Source organism: Phyllostomus discolor, chromosome 1 (genome assembly GCF_004126475.2).
Source record: "Phyllostomus discolor isolate MPI-MPIP mPhyDis1 chromosome 1, mPhyDis1.pri.v3, whole genome shotgun sequence".
NCBI lineage: Eukaryota > Metazoa > Chordata > Mammalia > Chiroptera > Phyllostomidae > Phyllostomus > Phyllostomus discolor.
In genome coordinates this window covers 119,883,048-119,901,865 of record NC_040903.2, presented here as the reverse complement: position 1 = coordinate 119,901,865, position 18,818 = coordinate 119,883,048, and the positions used below count along the sequence as shown (strand labels likewise).

At 39.2% G+C, this 18,818-nt stretch overlaps 1 pseudogene; it reads left to right on the top strand.

Annotated features, from left to right (window-relative positions):
- Positions 1-12,726: 12,726 nt before the first annotated feature.
- Positions 12,727-14,345, top strand: LOC114492041 (annotated as a pseudogene).
- Positions 14,346-18,818: the final 4,473 nt, after the last annotated feature.

The following is an 18,818-nucleotide window of genomic DNA, read 5'->3' as shown; positions in this document are numbered from 1 at the left end:
TCTTCTCTAGTACTTAAACAGGTAGGAACTCCCTGCTGGGGGAGATGATGATGAGAGACACAAGGGGACAGGTGCTCTGATGGGTGCCATGCTGGGGAGCAAGGACCGTGACATGAGACATGCAGATAGACACGCAGCATGCAGCATGCCTGGCTTGCCCACCTGTGAGTAAAGGCATGCCAGACATCCCTACAGCTCCATGAATATCCATCTGCACGAATACCATGAACCTGCCTGGTCTTGAAGGGTGGCAACAGAGAGGGTAAGTAAGAAAAAGGTAGAAAAATGTTCAGCAGCTTAGCTACTGGTCATTGTTGGCTTTAACAAGCAATTCTAACAGAAACCAGATCGGAACCCAAAGGGCAGCAACAAAGTAAAGATTTCTTGAAACTACTCTTTCAAAAAGCATAAATTTACTTCCATTGTTTGCATAAATTCTCTCACCTGTTTACTAGTAGTGTCAGCTATTTAAAAAAACAGTTGAATGGCCCTGGCTGGTGTAGCTCAATTGGTTGGTTGGTTGGAGTGTCGTGACATACACAAAAAGGTTGCATTTTTATTCCCAGTCAGGACACATGCCTAGGTTGCAGGTTGTCTCCAGTCAGGATGTGATGGTAGGTAACTGATCAATGTGCATCTCTCATATTGCTCTCTCTCTCTCTCTCCCCCCACTCCTTCTCCTCTCTCTAAAAATCGATGAAGATATCCTGAAATAAGAATTTTTTAAAAGAATAGTTAAATGGAAAAATTTCAGAGTTGAAAACTGATAAAACATAGAAAATAAACATGTTGAAAAACAATATATTAAAGGCATACAAAATAAGTTATGAAGGAATATGCAGCAAATTGATAATAGTGATTATTTCTGAGGGTGGAATTATAAAGCATTTTCATTCTTCTATTATGTATTTGTATAATAATTGTGTACAGACATAAATTATTTTTATAATTATAAAAAATAAGTTTTATTCTGCTATGTTTTGTTTTTTAGTGAATACAAGGACCAAACTGTGTCCCCAAAAAAGTGTCCAAAATTTAGAGGGCTTTGTTTGGTCTTGAAGCATTGTTTTCTGATTAGGAATTATTTTAACTTTTTTGTTTTGTTTCACATGCCTTTATATTTTCTTTCTTCAAATGAAAAAAGAAATTACTTTTTCAGAGCAGTTTGAAAATGTATGGCAGTTGCAATACATTGAGATACTTTATGGGAACTTCAAATGTTGTCATTTTGCTCATCTCTAATTATATCCATTAATATAAATACAGTCTGTCTTAATTGAGATGAGCCCTCAAGCTTGCTTTTAAACCAATCATAGCAGGAGCTCAATTTAATTGGTCGGTACAGTAGGATTAAACATTCGAACAGTTCAGCCGAGGGAAAGACCCTCCATTTTCCCAGAGGGCAGCAGGGTTCTGGTTAGAGCTCATCATAGGATGTTCTGTAAGGAAATCTTTCCAAAGTCAGTCACCAACTTCCAACATTCCTCTAAGAAAAGTATATACATCAGGGCAAGGTAATATCTGACTTAAGAAGTACCACAAATGGAAGATGATCTTCAAACATAAATTTATATTATCTTTCTTCTGTCTGCCTTTATGGTGTGTTTGATTAGTTTACTTTCTCTCTCCTAATAAACCACCAATTGGTGATAAGAGGAATGCAGTATTTTCAAAGCAAAGTCAAGCAATTAGGGAGGACCTACAGCAACTGATGCATCAAAAGATCTAAAACTACAGCATGTCCAAGTCAGTATGAGCCATGTTTACACATTTAAAATATGGATGTAGCCAATTGAACAATGTTTCACTGGGAAAGTTTTCTTTCTTAACCTCCAGCATAACAGCTGGTTTCCAAGTAGGAAATTTCATTATTCTTGGGTGTGTGTTCAACTACAGATCCTGCTTTGCTTGTAAACTTGTCAATTTGAGTCTAGGTTCTGTATTTATTGCTGAAATACAGAGGCAATATATCTATGTGCTGAGAACCCAGACCATAAAGTGGTTTCCTTTCAATCAGTGCCCGTGACCTACTGAACTGATAGGAAGGAATACAACATGAAGAAGGTGATCAATTAGCTCTGTGTCCTTCATGGTTTTAAAGCTGTCAGTTAAGCCACCCTCCAATTCACATCTATTTCTGGACATGTAATTTTTCCATTCCAGAACACATCCTCTATTTTATTTTTACAATCCAAAACAGAATTGCTGCTTTTTGTTTTACCAATTTGCAAAGCATATCTAATTCACTACTATTCATTTCTCCCTTTTTCCTGCCTACCAAACATCTCTGCATTTTATAATTTTTTCTCACATTATATCATTTTACATTTATATTGTTTCCCGATACTCTAAAAAAAAAAAAACAAAAAAAAAAACCTTTAATAAGCCATTCATTTACTCACTCATATGCCAAGTTATTATTACTTAGTCTGAGAAAAATATAAAATATTATTTTATAAGGAATTAAATGAGACTTGGAGCTGAAATTGGCCAATCTTCTCACTCCACAAATGATGAAGGACTAAGTTCAGTGATATGTGGTAGCTAGAACAGGTCATGGAGAGGTGGCTCTAGCCTAGAACTGCTAACTGGTGAAAGCACTGGAGTTTTTATTAATAAGCATAGATCAATAATAACAGCATTAAAGGAAGCATCACACTGACTTTGTATTATAATTATTTGGGACTCTTTGTCTTCCCCAGTAGATTGTAACATTCAGGAAGCAGAGCTAATGGTATGTTCACTGCACCCCAGCACCACACCTTGCCCAGAGCAGTGTTTAATAAAGTTGTCATCCTCAGTGCGTTTGCTGGCTTTGTAGCTGGCCTCATGGAAGCAAGATCGCTGCTGGGTAACTAGCACCACTCACAAGCACAGCAGTGTCTGGCAAAAAAAGGACAGATTCTTCCTCTTTTTCTCATCATTTCTGGAATCACACCCAGCAGACCCCTGTCACACCACATTGGCCAGAGCTGGGTTACCCAAGCATCTCTGGAATAATCACAGCCAAGGAGCTTGGAGTCACCATGTCTGATTTTGTGAAAGCACCCACTTCTATGTAACACAGTGTGACAACCTGGAAGCTTGTTCGTGTAGGTAGACATATAAGCAAAAATGCAAACTGCAAGGTTATATGTACATTACAACTCAACTTTGTAAAAATTGGCAAAAAAAAGACTTGGAATATACACTAATTATATACTAATTAAAATAGCTTTATTTGGTGAAATAAAGGTTCTTTTCTCTTCTGTTGTCATTTTCTTCCTTAATATTATAAGATCGTTTTAGATTTTCTTAATCAGATGAGCTTTAATATTCTCATATGACCTCCAACTCAACTAGACAAGAGTCTTTGACCTCTGACCTCTCCCTTCAGGACTGACTACCTACCTGGGGAAGTGGATGCCAGGGCGGGTCTGCTCCAGGGGCAGCTGCAGTCAAGATGTCCAAATAGCAAGCACTGACAGCAATTTTACTTTTCTCGACAATGTCCAATGAGAGTGAACTGAGAGTCACTGAGATAAGTGGGGACAAGTCACATCACACTATTTGTGGAAAGTTGAGGAGGATGGCTGGGTTAAGGAGAGGTCTCAGTCACCCTTCTGCCTCTTCTGTAGTTACCTCAGAGGCTGACCATCAAAGCAGGGTGGTGACACTGGAAGATGACACAACAACCTCCCACACAGCGTGAATGATGTGATGAGAAGAAAAGGATGCTGCACCCCTGCAGGGTAGGTCAAATAAAAGCCCACTCCTGCTGGGACACACTCACTGAGGGTGAACAAGCAAAAGTACAGAGGTTGAGGCCAAAACCTTTACAGTATTGGCCGTTGGATGATTTTCAAGAGTAGGAGGTTGTATTGTTTGTTTGTCTATTTGTTTGTTGTTTTATAAACCTCCACTCTTATGGGTATGACCGGAAACTTTATAAATCAGAATATGGTGCTAAGCTATCAGCACAGCACAGGGTAGAAATTTTCTAAGGCTTATGGGTGGGGCTTACTTCCAAGGGACACTCCCAAAACAGAGTTGTGCCATGGGCCTCTGAACAGTCCTATTCATTTGCCATTCTTCTTAATGTCCTCCAATGGGAGCCTAGTACTAAGGTGTTGGGTGAGGTTTTGTTTTTTTTTATTTTAAATAGTTTTTTCTACTATATACTCTTCTGTTACATACATGCTATTATTTATTTTCTTCATTTTATTATTGTTCTACTACAGTTGTCCCAGTTTTTCCCTCTTTGTCCTTCTTCACCCAGCCCAACCCTGCTCACACACTCAATCCCCACACCATTGCCCATGTCCATGGGTCATTCATACATGTTCTTTGACTAGTCCCTTCCCCTTCTTTCCTCCATTATCCCCCTCTCCCATCCCCTCCGGCAGCATCAATCTGTTCTATGTTTCCATGTCTCTGGCTCTATTTTGCTCATTAGTTTATTTGTTCATTAGATTACTCTTATAAGTGAGATCATATGGTATTTGTCTTTCACTGACTGGCTTATTTCACTTAGCATAATATTCTCCAGTTCCATCCATATTGTCACAAAAAGTAGAAGTACCTTCTTTCTTTTGCTGCACAGTATTCCATTGCATAAATGTTTGATCCATTCATTTATTGATGGGCACTTAGGCTGTTTCCAACACTTAGGTATTGTACATAGCACTGCTATGAACATAGGGTTGCATAAGTTCTTTTGAATTGGTGTTTTAGGATTCTTCAGATACATTCAAAGCAGTGGAATAGCTGGGTCAAAAGGCAGTTCATTTTTAATTTTTTGAGGAAATTCCATACTGTTTTCCACAGTGGCTGCACCAATCTGCATTCTCACCATCAGGGTACTAGGGTTCCCTTTTCTCCACATCCTCACCGGCACTAGTTGTTTGTTGATTTGTTAATGATGGCCATTCTGACAGGTGTGAGGTAGTATCTTATTGTGGTTTTAACTTGCATCTTTCTCATGGCTAGTGATGCTCAGCATCTTTTCATATGTCTGTGAACTTTCTGTATATCCTCCTGGAAGATGTGTCTATTCAGGTCCTCTGCCCATTTTCTGATTGGATTGTTTGTCTTCCTGGTATTGAGTTGTTTGGGGTCTTTATATATTTTGGAGATCAAACCCTTGTCTGAGGTATCATTGGCAAATATGTTCTCCCATTTGACAATGATAGGTTCTTTAGCTGTGTAGAAGCTTTTTTTTTATGTAGCCCCATTTGTTTACCTATTCCTTTATTTCCCTTGCCATAGGAGATGTATCTGCAAAAATATGGCTATAGAAGATAGCTGAAATTTTACTGCCTATGTTTTCCTCCAGGACTTGTATGATATCACAACTTATATTTAAGTCTTTTCTCCATTTTGAGTTTATTCTGGTATACAGTGTAAGTTGGTGATCTGTTGGGAACCGCCCTGACTGGTATCAGAAGCTGAAACCCCCGCCTAGGCTAAGGCTAAGGCTAAGGCTAAGGCTAAGGGAACGCCCTTGGAACTGTAAGCCAGCAAGGAGACAAGGGCTTGTCTCCCTGGCAGGAATGCTGCTTCTGCTGCTTTATTCATAACTGAACCCCAAAAAGCTTGGTCGGTTAGCCAAAGACGGGTAAGATTCCCCACGGGGAGAATGACCTAAGGCAGGCACGATTACTTTGGGAGGCCCCCCAAAAGAAGGACTTGGGGGGCTGCAGCAAAAGGGGGTGATGGACCCTCACTCCTCGGCTTTGACATAGCCTGAGTTCTCATCGTCTGGGAGAAAAACTCCTTGTCTCTTGGTTGCCTCAGTTCCCGTGCTAAGCCTGAAACAATGACAGGGTGGTGCAGCTCTGTACTGAAAAGGGCGGATTCCCTGGGTGATCAGGCCTAAGAAAGAATATGTAAATTACTGTGAAATCTCCTTTGTTTAGAATGCTCTCAGTTGAAAGAGAGGGGTCCAAGGAGGAAGTTAGTTTGTTCCTCAAAGTCTTACAGCTCTTTGACCACGACTCAATAGACCAGCAGAGTTCCTTGTTTTCTATAGTTCCTTACTTCCCCCTGATGAGTACTGTACTTTACCTGAATTATTATGCAAAATGAGCCCAATAAAAGCAGGTATGGATGGTAAATCGGCGGGCTCCCCACTAGGGGGGGCGGCCATTTCGTCCCTACTTCCCCACAGAAACTAGTTTGTCTCTGTGCATGTTTTTTCTCATGTGTTTTTCGATGAGCCATCCACAGCGTTCCGTGGTCACTGCTGGCCAGTGACCCACGGGCAGCAGTGATCTAATTTCAGTTTTTTGCATGTGGCTGTCCAGTTCTCCCAACATCATTTACCGAGAGACTATTTTCATTCCATTGTACACTTTTGCCCACTTTGTCAAATATTAACTGACCATAGATACATGGGTTCATTTCAGGGCTCTCTATTCTGTTCCATTGATCTATATGTCTGTTGTTATGCCAGTACCAGGCTATTTTGATTACAATAGACTTGTAGTATAATTTGATATCAGGTATTGTGATCCCTCCTACTTTGTTCTTCTTTCTCAAGATTGCTGAGGCTATTCAGGGTCTTTTTTGGTTCCATATAAATTTTTGAAATATTTGTTCTAGATCAGTGAAATGTACCATTGGTATTTTAATAGGAATTGCATTGAATCTATAGATTGCTTACGGTAGTATGGACATTTTAACATGTTAATTCTTCTAATCCATGTACACGATATATGCTTCCATTTATTTGTATCTTCCTCAATTTCTTTCTTCAGTGTTCTATAGATTTCTGAGTACAAGTCTTTTACCTCTTTGGTTAAATTTATTCCTAGGTACTTTATTTCTCCTGTTGCTATAGTAAATGAGATTTTTTTCCTAGTTTCTCTTTCTAATAGTTCATTGTTGATGTACAAAAATGCCATCAATTTCTGAATATTGACTTTTTATTCCCCTACTTTGCCAAATTCACTTGCTAGGTCAAGTCATGTTTTTGGTGGAAACTACAGAGTTTTCTTTTTTGTTGTTTTTTGTTTATGTGTTATTGTTTTAATATATAAAAATTGTTTACTATAAAAGTGAACAGAAATTCCCAAGGCAAGACAAAGCCCACAGTTTTTCTCCACCTTCTCCTCTTTCCATATGCCAACCAACACAAAGAACAGCATACAACAGCAGTTCCCAAGCTCATCTGCATATTAAAATCACCTGGGATTGGTCACAATCCCACCACACGTAGCCCATGAAATTATAGCCTCTGGAGGTGGGACACAAGTATCAGTATTTTCAGAAGCTCCCAGGCACCAATAGACAGTTGAGCATAAGGCAAAGATAGCCTGCCTGATGGACTCAGTCCAGATACACCTGACACCTGCAATTCAAGAGGCCTGAAGTCTTACTCCATCCTCTGTCTACTCCACTATCTATCAGGCCTCAGATCTTTGGTGTAGTTGTTAACACAACACATTGATGAATGCATTGGTATCATTGTTCTTGCCCCTAACACATAATCAATTTGTGAATGCAAATATTAAGAAGATTTTAACACAATGAATGCAGCCTCTTAGTTTCTCTTAAGTTATGATCTGTTTAAATGTTCACACCACTTCTGCATCTTAAGAGACAATACATCCCTGATTCCTGGCTTTGTTCTTCATTTTGCAAGTATATCTATCCTGCATGACAAACTTTTTTTTAAGTTTGTCTTACCTCTACAATGCTTTTTAAATCTTGCATGGATGCCTTTTCTTTCTTTTCTTCTCTGATCTCTGTGGCTAGAACTTCCAGTACTGTGGTGAAAAAGAGTGGCAAAAGCAGACACACTTGTCTTTCCTGCTTAAGGGAAAAGCTTTTAGTTTTTATCCATTGAGTATGATGTTGGCAGTAGGTTTTGCATATATGGCTTTTATTATGTTGAGGTATGAGAAGCAGAGTACTAAGTATTAGATCCAGTAAACAAATTTACTTTATATTTAAAAAAGTATTTTCCTTTTGGCTCACTAAATGTAAGAATTTTTAAAAATATATTTTATTGATTATGCTATTACAGTTGTCCCATTTATTCTCCCCTTTATTCCCCTCTGCCCTGTACCCCCCTCCCACCATCATTCCCCCACTTTAGTTCATGTCTGTGGTCATACATGACTTCTCCATTTCCCATACTATTCTTAACACCCCCCTATCTATTTTGTACCTACCATTTATGCTTCTTATTTCCTGTACCTTTTTCCCCCATTCTCCTCCTGCCCCTTACCTGCTTGTGATCTCTATTTCTGTGAATCTATTCCTGTTCTAGTTGTTTGCATAGTTTGTTTTTGTTTTTTTAGGTTCAGTTATTGATAGTTGTGAGTTGGTTGTAATTTAACAGTTCATATTTCTTATCTTCTTCTTTTTCTTAAAGTACCTTTAATATTTCATATAATAAGGGCTGGGGGATGATGAACTCCTTTAACTTGGCCTTATCTAGGAAGCACTTTATCCACCCTTACATTCTAAATGATAGCTTTGCGGGATAGAGTAATCTTGGATGTAGGTCCTTGCCTTTCATGACTTGGAATACTTCTTTCCAGTCCCTTCTCACCTATAAGGTTTCTTTTGAGAAATCAGCTGATAGTCTTATGGGAACTCCTTTGTAGGTAACTCTTTCCTTTTCTCTTGCTGCTTTCAAGATTCTCTCATCTTTAATCTTGGGTAATGTAATTATGATGTGCCTTGGTATGTGCTTCCTTGGGTCCAACTTCTTTGGGACTCTCTGAGCTTCCTGGACTTCCTGGAAGTTCTCCATTATGTTTTCAAACAAGTTTTCAATTTCTTTCTCTTCCTCTTCTCCTTCTAGCAACCCTGTGATTCAGGTGTTGAAACCTTTAAAGTTGTCTCAGAAATTCCTAAGCCTCTCATTTTTTTTTGAATTCTTATTTCTTCATTCTGTTCTGGTTGAATGTTTATTTCTTCCTTCTGCTCCAGTCTGCTGATTTGAGTCCCAGTTTCCTGCCCTTCAGTGTTGGTTCCTTGTACATATTTTTTTATTTCACTTTTCATAGCCTTCACTTTTTCCTATATTTTGTGACCATACTCAACCATTTCTGTGAGCATCCTGATTACTAGTGTTTTGAACTCTGCATCTGACAGAGTTCAAATAGCTATCTCTTCATTGCTTAGTTGTATTTTTTCTGGAGTTTTGCTCTATTCTTTCCTTTGGGCCATATTTTTTTGTCTCGGCACCCCTGTTATATAGTAAGTGGTGGAGCCTTAGGTATTCACCAGGGTGGGGCAACCCAGGTAGCTGCATTGTTGTGCTGTATGTGGGGGAGGAGTCAGAGAGGGAACAATGCTGCTTGCTCAGCTCTCTTGCTGGCTTTCAGTTACTTCTTCCACCACCCACAAGCAAACTGGACCCTTCTGGTGCTGATTCCCAGGTGGGTGGTTTTGTGTATGTTCCAGGACACTGTGGATCTCTCCAATGAACTCCCCTGTGAGTCTGGGAGTTTCTCCTGCAGCTGCAATCCCCACAGGCTTTTCAGTCAGAGGTTTTGAGGCTTTGTTTCTCCACACTGGAACCCTGGGTTGTGTGGTGTGTTTCACTCCCCAGTTATTCCTCCCAGTTATCCACACACAAATGTGGGACTGCCCACTCCACCAGCCACCACCTTGCCACAAGTCCTCTCCACCCCGTCTGCTGGTCTCCACCCCTTCTACCAGTCTGGATGAATGTTTCCTCTTTAACTTCTTGATTGTTGGACTTCCATATAGTTAAGTTTTCTGGCAGTTCTGGTTATTTTTGTTTTCCAATTTCTTGTCCTTCTTTTGATTGTGCAAGGAGGCAAAGTATATCTACCTACACCTCCAACTTAGCTGTGTGTTTAAAGGTAAGAAATTTTTACATTGTATGTAAGGAAATCAATTTTTTAAATACTCAATTGACCTAATAATCAAAGAAATACAAATTAAACCAATAAAAATATTTTTCACTTACTATATTTGAAAAAGTACTTAACATTATTAAATGCCAGAGGAGAAGTAAAACTCTGATATTCTTGTGCTGGTGTCCATGTAAATTAGAATTACCTTTTTGGAGAGCAGTTTGGCATAAATATAAAATAATCATTTTAGCCCTGACAGGTGTGGCTTAGTTGGTTGGGTATCATTCCACAAACCAAAAGGTCATGGTTTGACTTTCAGTAAGGGCATATGCCTGGGTTGTAGGTTCAGCCCCTGGTCAGGGTATATATGAGAGGCGAATAACCAATAGATGGTTCTCTCTCACATCGATGTTTCCCTCCGTCTCTTTCTCTCTTCCATCATCTCTCTCTAAAATCAATAAGCATGCCCTTGATTGAGGATTTTTCTAAAGATCATTTTTTTAGATTTGGCAAACCTAATGCAGATTTTTAATTTAAGAAATAATCTAAAATACAGAGGGCCCAGAGACACATGAAAAGATGTTCAGCATCACTAGCCATCAGAGAGATGCAAATTAAAACCACAATGAGATACCACCCTCCACTGGTCAGAATGGCCATCATCAACAAATCAACAAAGAAGTGTTGGAGAGGTTGTGGAGAAAAGAGAACCCTAGTGCACTGTTGGTGGGAATGTAGACTAGTGCAGCCACTGTGGAAAACAGTGTGGAATTTCCTCAAAAAACTAAAAATGGAACTGCCTTTTTACCCAGTAATTTTGCTGCTGGGATTATACCCTAAGAGCCCTGAAACACCAATCCAAAAGAACCTATGCATCCCAATGTTCATAGCAGCACAATTTACAATAGCCAAGTGCTGGAAGCAACCTAAGTGCCCATCAGCAAATGAGTGGATCAAAAAACTATGGTACATTTACACAATGGAATACTACGCAGCAGAGAGAAAAAAGGAGCTCATACCCTTTGCGACAGCATGGATGGAACTGGAGAGCATTATGCTAAGTGAAATAAGCCAGGAGGTGAGGGACAAATACCATGGGATCTCACCTTTAACTGGAACATAATCAACAAAAGAAAAAGCAAACAAAATACAACCAGAGTCATTGAAATTAAGAACAATGTAGGCCCTGGCTGGCGTAGCTCAGTGAATTTAACGCAGGCTGCAAACCAAAGTGTCACAGGTTTGATTCCCAGTCAGGGTACATGCCTGGGTTGCAGGCCATGACCCCCAGCAACTGCACATTGATGTTTCTCTCTCTCTCTCTATCTCCCTCCCTTCCCTCTCTAAAAATAAATAAATAAAATCTAAAAAAAAGAAATTAAGAACGATCTAAATAGCCAAAGGGGAGGGGGGAGGGAGGAGACAGTGGGGAGAAGGGTTTTCAGGAACTACTATAAAGGACAAATGGAAAAAACCAAGGGGGAGGATGGAAGCAAGGGAGGGAAGTAGGTTTCAAGGGGTGGGGGGTGCAGAAAATACAAACAACTATAATTGAACAACAATAAAATAATTTAAATTAGAAAAAGAAATAATCTGAAATACAGAATCTGTATACTTAGTGATGCTTGTAATAGTGTTATTTATTTTTTATTTTAACCTAAATGTACAATGCTTGGGAGTTATTAAACTAAATCATAAAATGTAACATCATCAGACTATTGTGCCACTGTTACAAACTGTAGTTAGGAGAACTATTTTGAAGCACAGAAAAAATTTAACTCACACTTTAGTTTTAAAATAAGAGAAAAAGCAACATCCCTATTCTGTCCATAATTAATTTGGTCATCCTATTAAACCCCCACTCATTGGTTAAAAAGGAAAAAATTACTTCTTTTCATGTGTCCAGTTTGTGATTTTGTCCAATTTCATAATGATAATATTTCCTTAAGGCAGTGATTTTCAACTGTTGTGCTGCAAGAATTTTTAAAGCATGCAATACCTGACTATTTAATCAGGGCACTGACCTCATCTCCCTTAGATTTTCAAATAAAGAAATGACAATAGCCAACATAACAATAGCCATCTGGTGTGAATGAATCAAAATTATACCTATCTTTTTTTATTAGATCAGCAAAAAATATATTTGTGTGTGTGCTTCAGAATTTTAGTAATTAGTTTATGTGTACCATGGTGGAAAAGGTTGAAAAAGCTGCCTTAAGGTTTAATTCCAACTTTCTTGGGTAAAACTGCTTGTTCTCTCAGCCAGCCTATTTGTTTTTATAAATAAGAGAGTGTGCATGGGGTATGTGGTGGTCTTGATGGGAAAGAATGGGGCCCTAACCTTGGCTGGACCTTAATTGTTGGCTGGCTGACGGCCCCTGACCTCCACAATGCCTAGCTGGCATTCATGGGTGAAATCTGCTGCTGTTATGTTATATCATCTTTTGTCTTGTGTTTAGGTGCATTAGTGTTAGCATGGGTAGCTAGTTAGTTATAAATAAAGGAAGGGAGCAAAGGGAATCAGACATTAAACATAATAAACTAGGAATCTGAATCAGACAATAAACTGCATCATTCACAGGCTCACCAGGGGACCAGAACCCTTTGCCCTCAAGATGTAATCCCTGAAGCAGGCAGGGAGGATCATTACCAGTCATTAGCCAGGATTACTGAGAGAAAAATAAAACATTAAAGGGGAATTCCTCTGCAGAGTGCATGCCCAGTAGGAGCCAAGATGTAACCACTGTAGGGAAGTGTCTAATCTGGAAAAAAGACCAATTGGTTAGTGGGAGGGACCAACACAAGCCCACAAAGGATTGGGAATGATTGGTCAGTTTGAAAGCCAAGGTAGCTTTTTCACAATGCCTTTGCCACCAGAACACAGGTGTTGTGAAAACCACCATTAAATAAAAGCCAAAATTGGAAAGGAAAAGACTCACATATCAACATTGTGGTCATTGGACATGCAGATTCCAGCAAGTCTACCACTACTGGCCATCCAATCTACAAATGTGGTGAGATCAACAAAAGAACTATTGAAAAATTTGAGGAGTTCTGCTCAGATGGGGAAGGGCTCCTTCAAGTATGCCTGGGTCTTGAGTAAACTGAAAGCTGAACCCGAGCATTGTATCACCACTGATATATCTCTATGGAAGTTCAAGACCAGAAAATGTTATGTGAACATCACTGGTGCCTCAGGACACAGAGACTTTATCAAAAACATGATGACAGGCACATCTCAGGCTGACTGTACTATCCTGATTGTTGTTGCTGGTGTTGGTGAGTTTGAAGCAGGTATCTCCAAGAATGGGCAAACCCATGAGCATGCCCTTCTGGCTTACACACTGGGTGTGAAACAGCTGATTACTGGTGTTAACAAAATGGACTCCACTGAGCCACTCCACAGCCAGAACAGATACAAGGAAGTTGTTAAACAAGTCAGCACCCACATTAAGAAAATTGGCTACAACCTGACACAGTAGCATTTGTGTCAATTTCTGGTTAGAATGGTGAGAACATGCTGAAGCCAAGTGCTAACATGCTTTGGTTCAAGGGATGGAAAGTCACCCATGAAGATGGCAATGCCAGTGGAACTTGCTTCTTGAAGCTCTAGATCACATCCTGCCACCAACTCATCCAACTGCCAAGCCCATGTGCCTGCCCCTCTAGGATGTCTACAAAATTGGTCGTATTGGTATTGTCCCTGTGGGCCAAGTGAAAACTGGTGTTCTCAAACCTGGCATGGTGGTCACCACCTTTGTTCTAATCAATGTTACAACTGAAATAAAGCCTATTGAAACACACCATGAAGCTTTGAATAAAGCTTTTCCTAGCCTGAAAGCAGGCCTTCACTGTCAAGAACATATCTGTCAAAGATGTTTGTTGTGGCAATGTGACTGATGACAGGAAAAATGTCCCACCAATGGAAGCAGCTGGATTCATAGCTCAGGTGATTACCCTGAACCATCCAGGCCAAATTAGTACTGGAAACACACCTGTGCTGGATTGTCACACAGTTCACAGTGCTCACAGATTTGCTGAGCTGAAGGAGACTGATCATCGTTGTGGGGGAAAAAACTGGAAGGTGGCCAAAGTTCTTAAAATCTGGTGATACTTCCATCATCGATATGGTTCTGTCAAACCCAGGTGTATTGAGAGCTTCTCTGACTGTGCTCCTCCAGGCCACTTTGCTGTTAGTGACATGAGACTGACATTTGCTGTGGGTGTCATCAAAGCAGTGGACAAGAAGGCAGCTGGAGCTGGCAAAATCACTGTCTGCCCAAAAAGCTCAGCAGAAGGCTAAATGAATATTATCCCCAACACCTGCTACCCCAGTCTTAATCAGTTGTGGAAGGACAACCTCAGAACTGTTTGTCTTAATTTGTCATTTAAGTTTAATAGTAAAGGACTGGTTAATGATTACAATACATCATAAAACCTTCAGAAGGAAAGGATAATGTTTGGTGGACCATTTGGGTTTTTCTTGTGTGTGTGTGTGTGTGTGTGTGTGTGTGTGTAAGTTTTTAAGTTATTAGTTTTTAAAATCAGTACTTTTTAATGGAAATAGCTTGACCAAGAATATATCACAGAATTTTGAGACCCATTAAAATAAAATTTTATTTTATGGAAGCACAAGGTCACATAATCAAAGCTAACCAAAGGCCTTGGGCTCAGTGACATGTGTTCCTTTACCCATTCATTCACACATTCTCTCTCTGTAGCAGACACGTGGGCTCCAAGCATGGGCTACAAGCATGAGCCTGGGTAGAGTAACACAGGACCAGCTAGAGCACATCCGAGAACAGAGACTAAGCCAGTAGGCTGGAGCTAGTAGACTGAACTGAACTAAGTTTTGGCATAGACTGAACCAATGTCACAGAAATTCTGGACCCTGACCCTTCTTCTGGGCTTGATGAAAACAAGGATTGACTTCTTCCACAACAGGATGGACTAAGATGAGACAATGGGAACCTGGGGGCAGTCTTTCATTTCTACTTCAATAAATCTTACCACTATACCTCATCCTTCCATGGGTGAATCCTTGGAAATGTTTTTCTTGCAACTCCTTGGAAAGACCCCACTTCCACTGGCAAAGGTGGGACTCCCTGGGTCTTTCCACTAGGTCTCAACCCAGGCCAATGGCCCAGCATTTATCCCTGCTTCTGCCTTAAGTGGGGCTTTTGCAAGACCACTGGCTCTTGTTTTAGTACCTGCAATGCACAGGAACTACACCCAAAATAACCAATCTCAGCTCCCTTCCCTTTTCCTGACCATCCTACACTACTTTTCTCTCTAGCTGTGGCCACAGGCAATAATTTCCTTCTTTGTGTTCAAGATTAATCTGAAGAATGAACTTGCACTATTGAGTTTAAACCAGACAAAGGAGCTCAGGAAACTTATCTGAATGTTTTGTCTTCTCAATCCCTTTCTTCCCCTTCTCAGCCCTCCCAAAATACCACAATCTCCTGAATTCAGAAAGGTTAAGCTTTTCCTTTACTGTTCCTCAGACACCTTCTAATTCCTATTTAAGTCTCAAGGGTTGTCAGGGGTATCTCCACTACACAATTGGGGAACATTGCTGGCTAAATCTTCATATTTGGTTGTCAATATGCTAATGGCACAGAAAAAGTGAGGGGAATTATAGAATGTAATATGTTTTTCAAGCCTGAATCACTTGTGACATTCTTTTTTTTTATCCTCACCTGAGGACATGCTTATTAATTTGAAAGATAGGAGAAGGGAGGAAGAGAAAGAGGGAGAAAACCATCAATGCAAGAGAAACATCTTGTATGTGCCAAATCCACAATCCAGGTATGTGCAATGACTAGAAATAGAACCTGTGATCTTTCACTTCATGGGACAACACTCCAACCAACTAAGCCACACTGGCCAGGACTGACTTCTGACATTCTTGACCTACTATATAATCCTATTGTGAATATCAAAACAAAATAAGATCTTAGCTTTTTGGTTAGGGTCCTTTATCCTTGAATATAGAAAACTCAACTCAAATGTGCTTCAACAGTAAAGAAGCCCAGAAGTTTCATAGTTACCTGATTTAGTGAGTCTTCAACATCACCCTAGGTTCCTTCCCTATCTTGTTTCTGCCACCAACAGGCATAACCCTGGACATGGCATAAAAGGACCATCTCTTCCAGTGTCTTCTCACCCTCCTCATCCTCACATCTTAGGTGCCAGATCAAGAATTTACTTCCTTTTTTTATTTTATTTTCAATTAGAGTTTACATTCAATATTATTTTGTATTAGTTTCAGGTGTACAGCATAGTGAAGGATTGACTCTTATGCCGCAGATTGTGCTACCAGCTCCTGATTTATGTACGTGAGAAAAAAAATACTTGGACAAAAATTAGATTCTCCTAGCAAAGAAGACTGGTGAAATAGATATGGAGGAAGCAACCAGCAAGTGTCCAGCCTTCTGGCTTGGGACTTTTATTGCATCATTTATTCCATAACAACCTCAGACCTTTGTGTTCCTAAGGAACTTAGGCACGAAATTGGAGAACCTATTAAAGCAAAAAAGAGAGGATGTTAAATATTTTTAAACTATGACCATTGTTGCATATTTATAATGGAATGTTGAATGAAAAAGCCAATTGAAAAATAATATTGACTATGACTAAAATTATCTTTAAAAATACATTTTAATACAAGAAAGGAAAAACACCAAAATAATAATTATTATTATAGTTGAGGTCTTGGAACTGTTGGTGATTTTTCCCTAATTTCTTATATAATTTTGAACTATAAAATTTCATATTTTTGACCATAGAGACTTGGGTTTGTTTCTGGGCTCTCTGTTCTGTTCCATTGGTCTATGTATCTGTTCTTATGCCAGTACTAGGCTATTTTGATTATAGTGGCCTTGTAGTATAGTTTGATATCAGGTGTTGTGATCCCTCCTCCTTTGTCCTTCTTTCTCAAAATTGCTGAGGCTATTTGGAGTCATTTATGGTTCCATATAAATTTTTGAAATGTTTGTTCTATGTCTGTGAAATATGTCATTGGTACTTTAATAGGGATTGAGCTGAATCTATAAATTGCTTTAGGTAGTATGGGCATTTTGATGATGTTAATTCTTCCAACCCATTAATATAATACATGTTTCCATCTGTTTGTGTCTTCCTTCATTTCTTGTTTCAAAGTTGTGTAGTTTTCTGAGTACAGGCCTTTTACCTCCTTGGTTAGGTTATTCCTAGGTACTTTATTTTTCTTGTTGCTATATCAAATGGGAGTCTCTATGGTCAATTAATATTTTCAAAGGGGGCAGAAACACAAAATGCAGTAAAAATAGCCTCTTCAACAAATGGTATTGGGAGATCTGGACAGCTACATGCAAAAAAAATCAAACTTGATCACCAACTTACATCATACACAAAAATAAATTCAAGGTGGATAAAACACTTAAATATAAGTCAGATACCGTAAAAGTCCTAGACAAGAACATAGACAGGAAAGCCTCAGATATTCCATGCAGCAATATTTTCACCAGTAGATCCTCTAGAGCAAGGGACATAAAGGAAAGAATAAACAAATGGGATCTCATCAGAATAAAAAGCTTCTGCATGGCTAAAGAAAACAGCATTAAAATGAAAAGAGAACTAACTATATGGGAAAACATATTTGCCAATGATGCCTCAGACAAGGGTTTGATCTCCAAAATATATAAAGAACTCACATGACTCCACTCCAGGAAAACAAAAAAAAAAATTAAAAATGGGAAAAAGGCTTGAACAGATATTCCTCCAAGAAGGACATACAGAGGGCCCAGAAACACATGAAAAAATGTTCAACATCACTAGCCGTCAGAGAGGTGTAAATTAAAATGACAATGAGATACCACCTCACACCAGTCAGAATGGCTATCATAAACAAAGCAACAAACAACAAGTATTAGAGAGGATGTAGAGAAAAGAGAACCCTAGGGCACCTTTGGTGGAAATGCAGACTGGTACAGCCACTGTGAAAACCAGTACAGAATTTCCTCAGAAAACTGAAAATGGATCTGCCTTTTGACACAGCAATTCCACTGCTTGGATTATATTCTAAGAATCCTGGATCACCAATCCAAAAGAACCTATGTATCCCATGTTCATAGCAGCACAATTTATAATAGCCAAGTGCTGGAAGCAACCTAAGTGCCCATCAGTAAATGAGTGGATCAAAAAACTATGGTATATTTACACAATGAAATTCTATGCAGCAGAAAGGAAGAAGTAGCTCCTACCCTTCATGACAGCATGGATGGAACTGGAGAGTATTATGCTAAGTGAAATAAGCCAGGGATTGAAAAACAAATACCACATGATCTCACCTATAAGTGGAACCTAATCAATAAAACAAACAAGCAAGCAAAATATAACCAAAGACATTGACATTAAGAACAAACTGACAGTAACCAGAGGGGAGCTGGGAGGGATTAATGGGGGGAAAGGGAGAAGGGTTTTCAGGAACATGTATAAAGGACACATGGACAAAACCCAGGGGGTGTGGGATCAGGGGTGGGGGTTGGGGATGGCTGAAATGGGGGAGGGGGGGAATGAAGACAACTGTACTTGAACAATGAAAAAAGTTAAAAATAAAATAAAATTTCATAGTTTATTAAATCTTTTAAAATTCTAATCATCATTGTCCTCCAACTTCCTTATTTAAATATCACATAAATGGGAAAAATCTGTAGCATCTACCTGTATTCATTTACAAGGCACAGTACTCTCCATGAACAGGATAGTTAGGTAAAATATCCTTGTCATAAATGCATGCTCACTGTATCAAAACTTGCCTTTAAATTCACTCCCTCATTAAATCTAGAGAGGTTATTTCTATTTTTCCCACAACTACTGTAAAACTCTAATGGGCTTTGTAATTATTTTCAACTCTTTTTCAAGGCACTTTCTAATTTGTACATTAGTGACACTGAAACATTTAAGCTACTATTTTTGAGATAATATCTATCCCTAAAGCACCTTTAAAAGGGAACA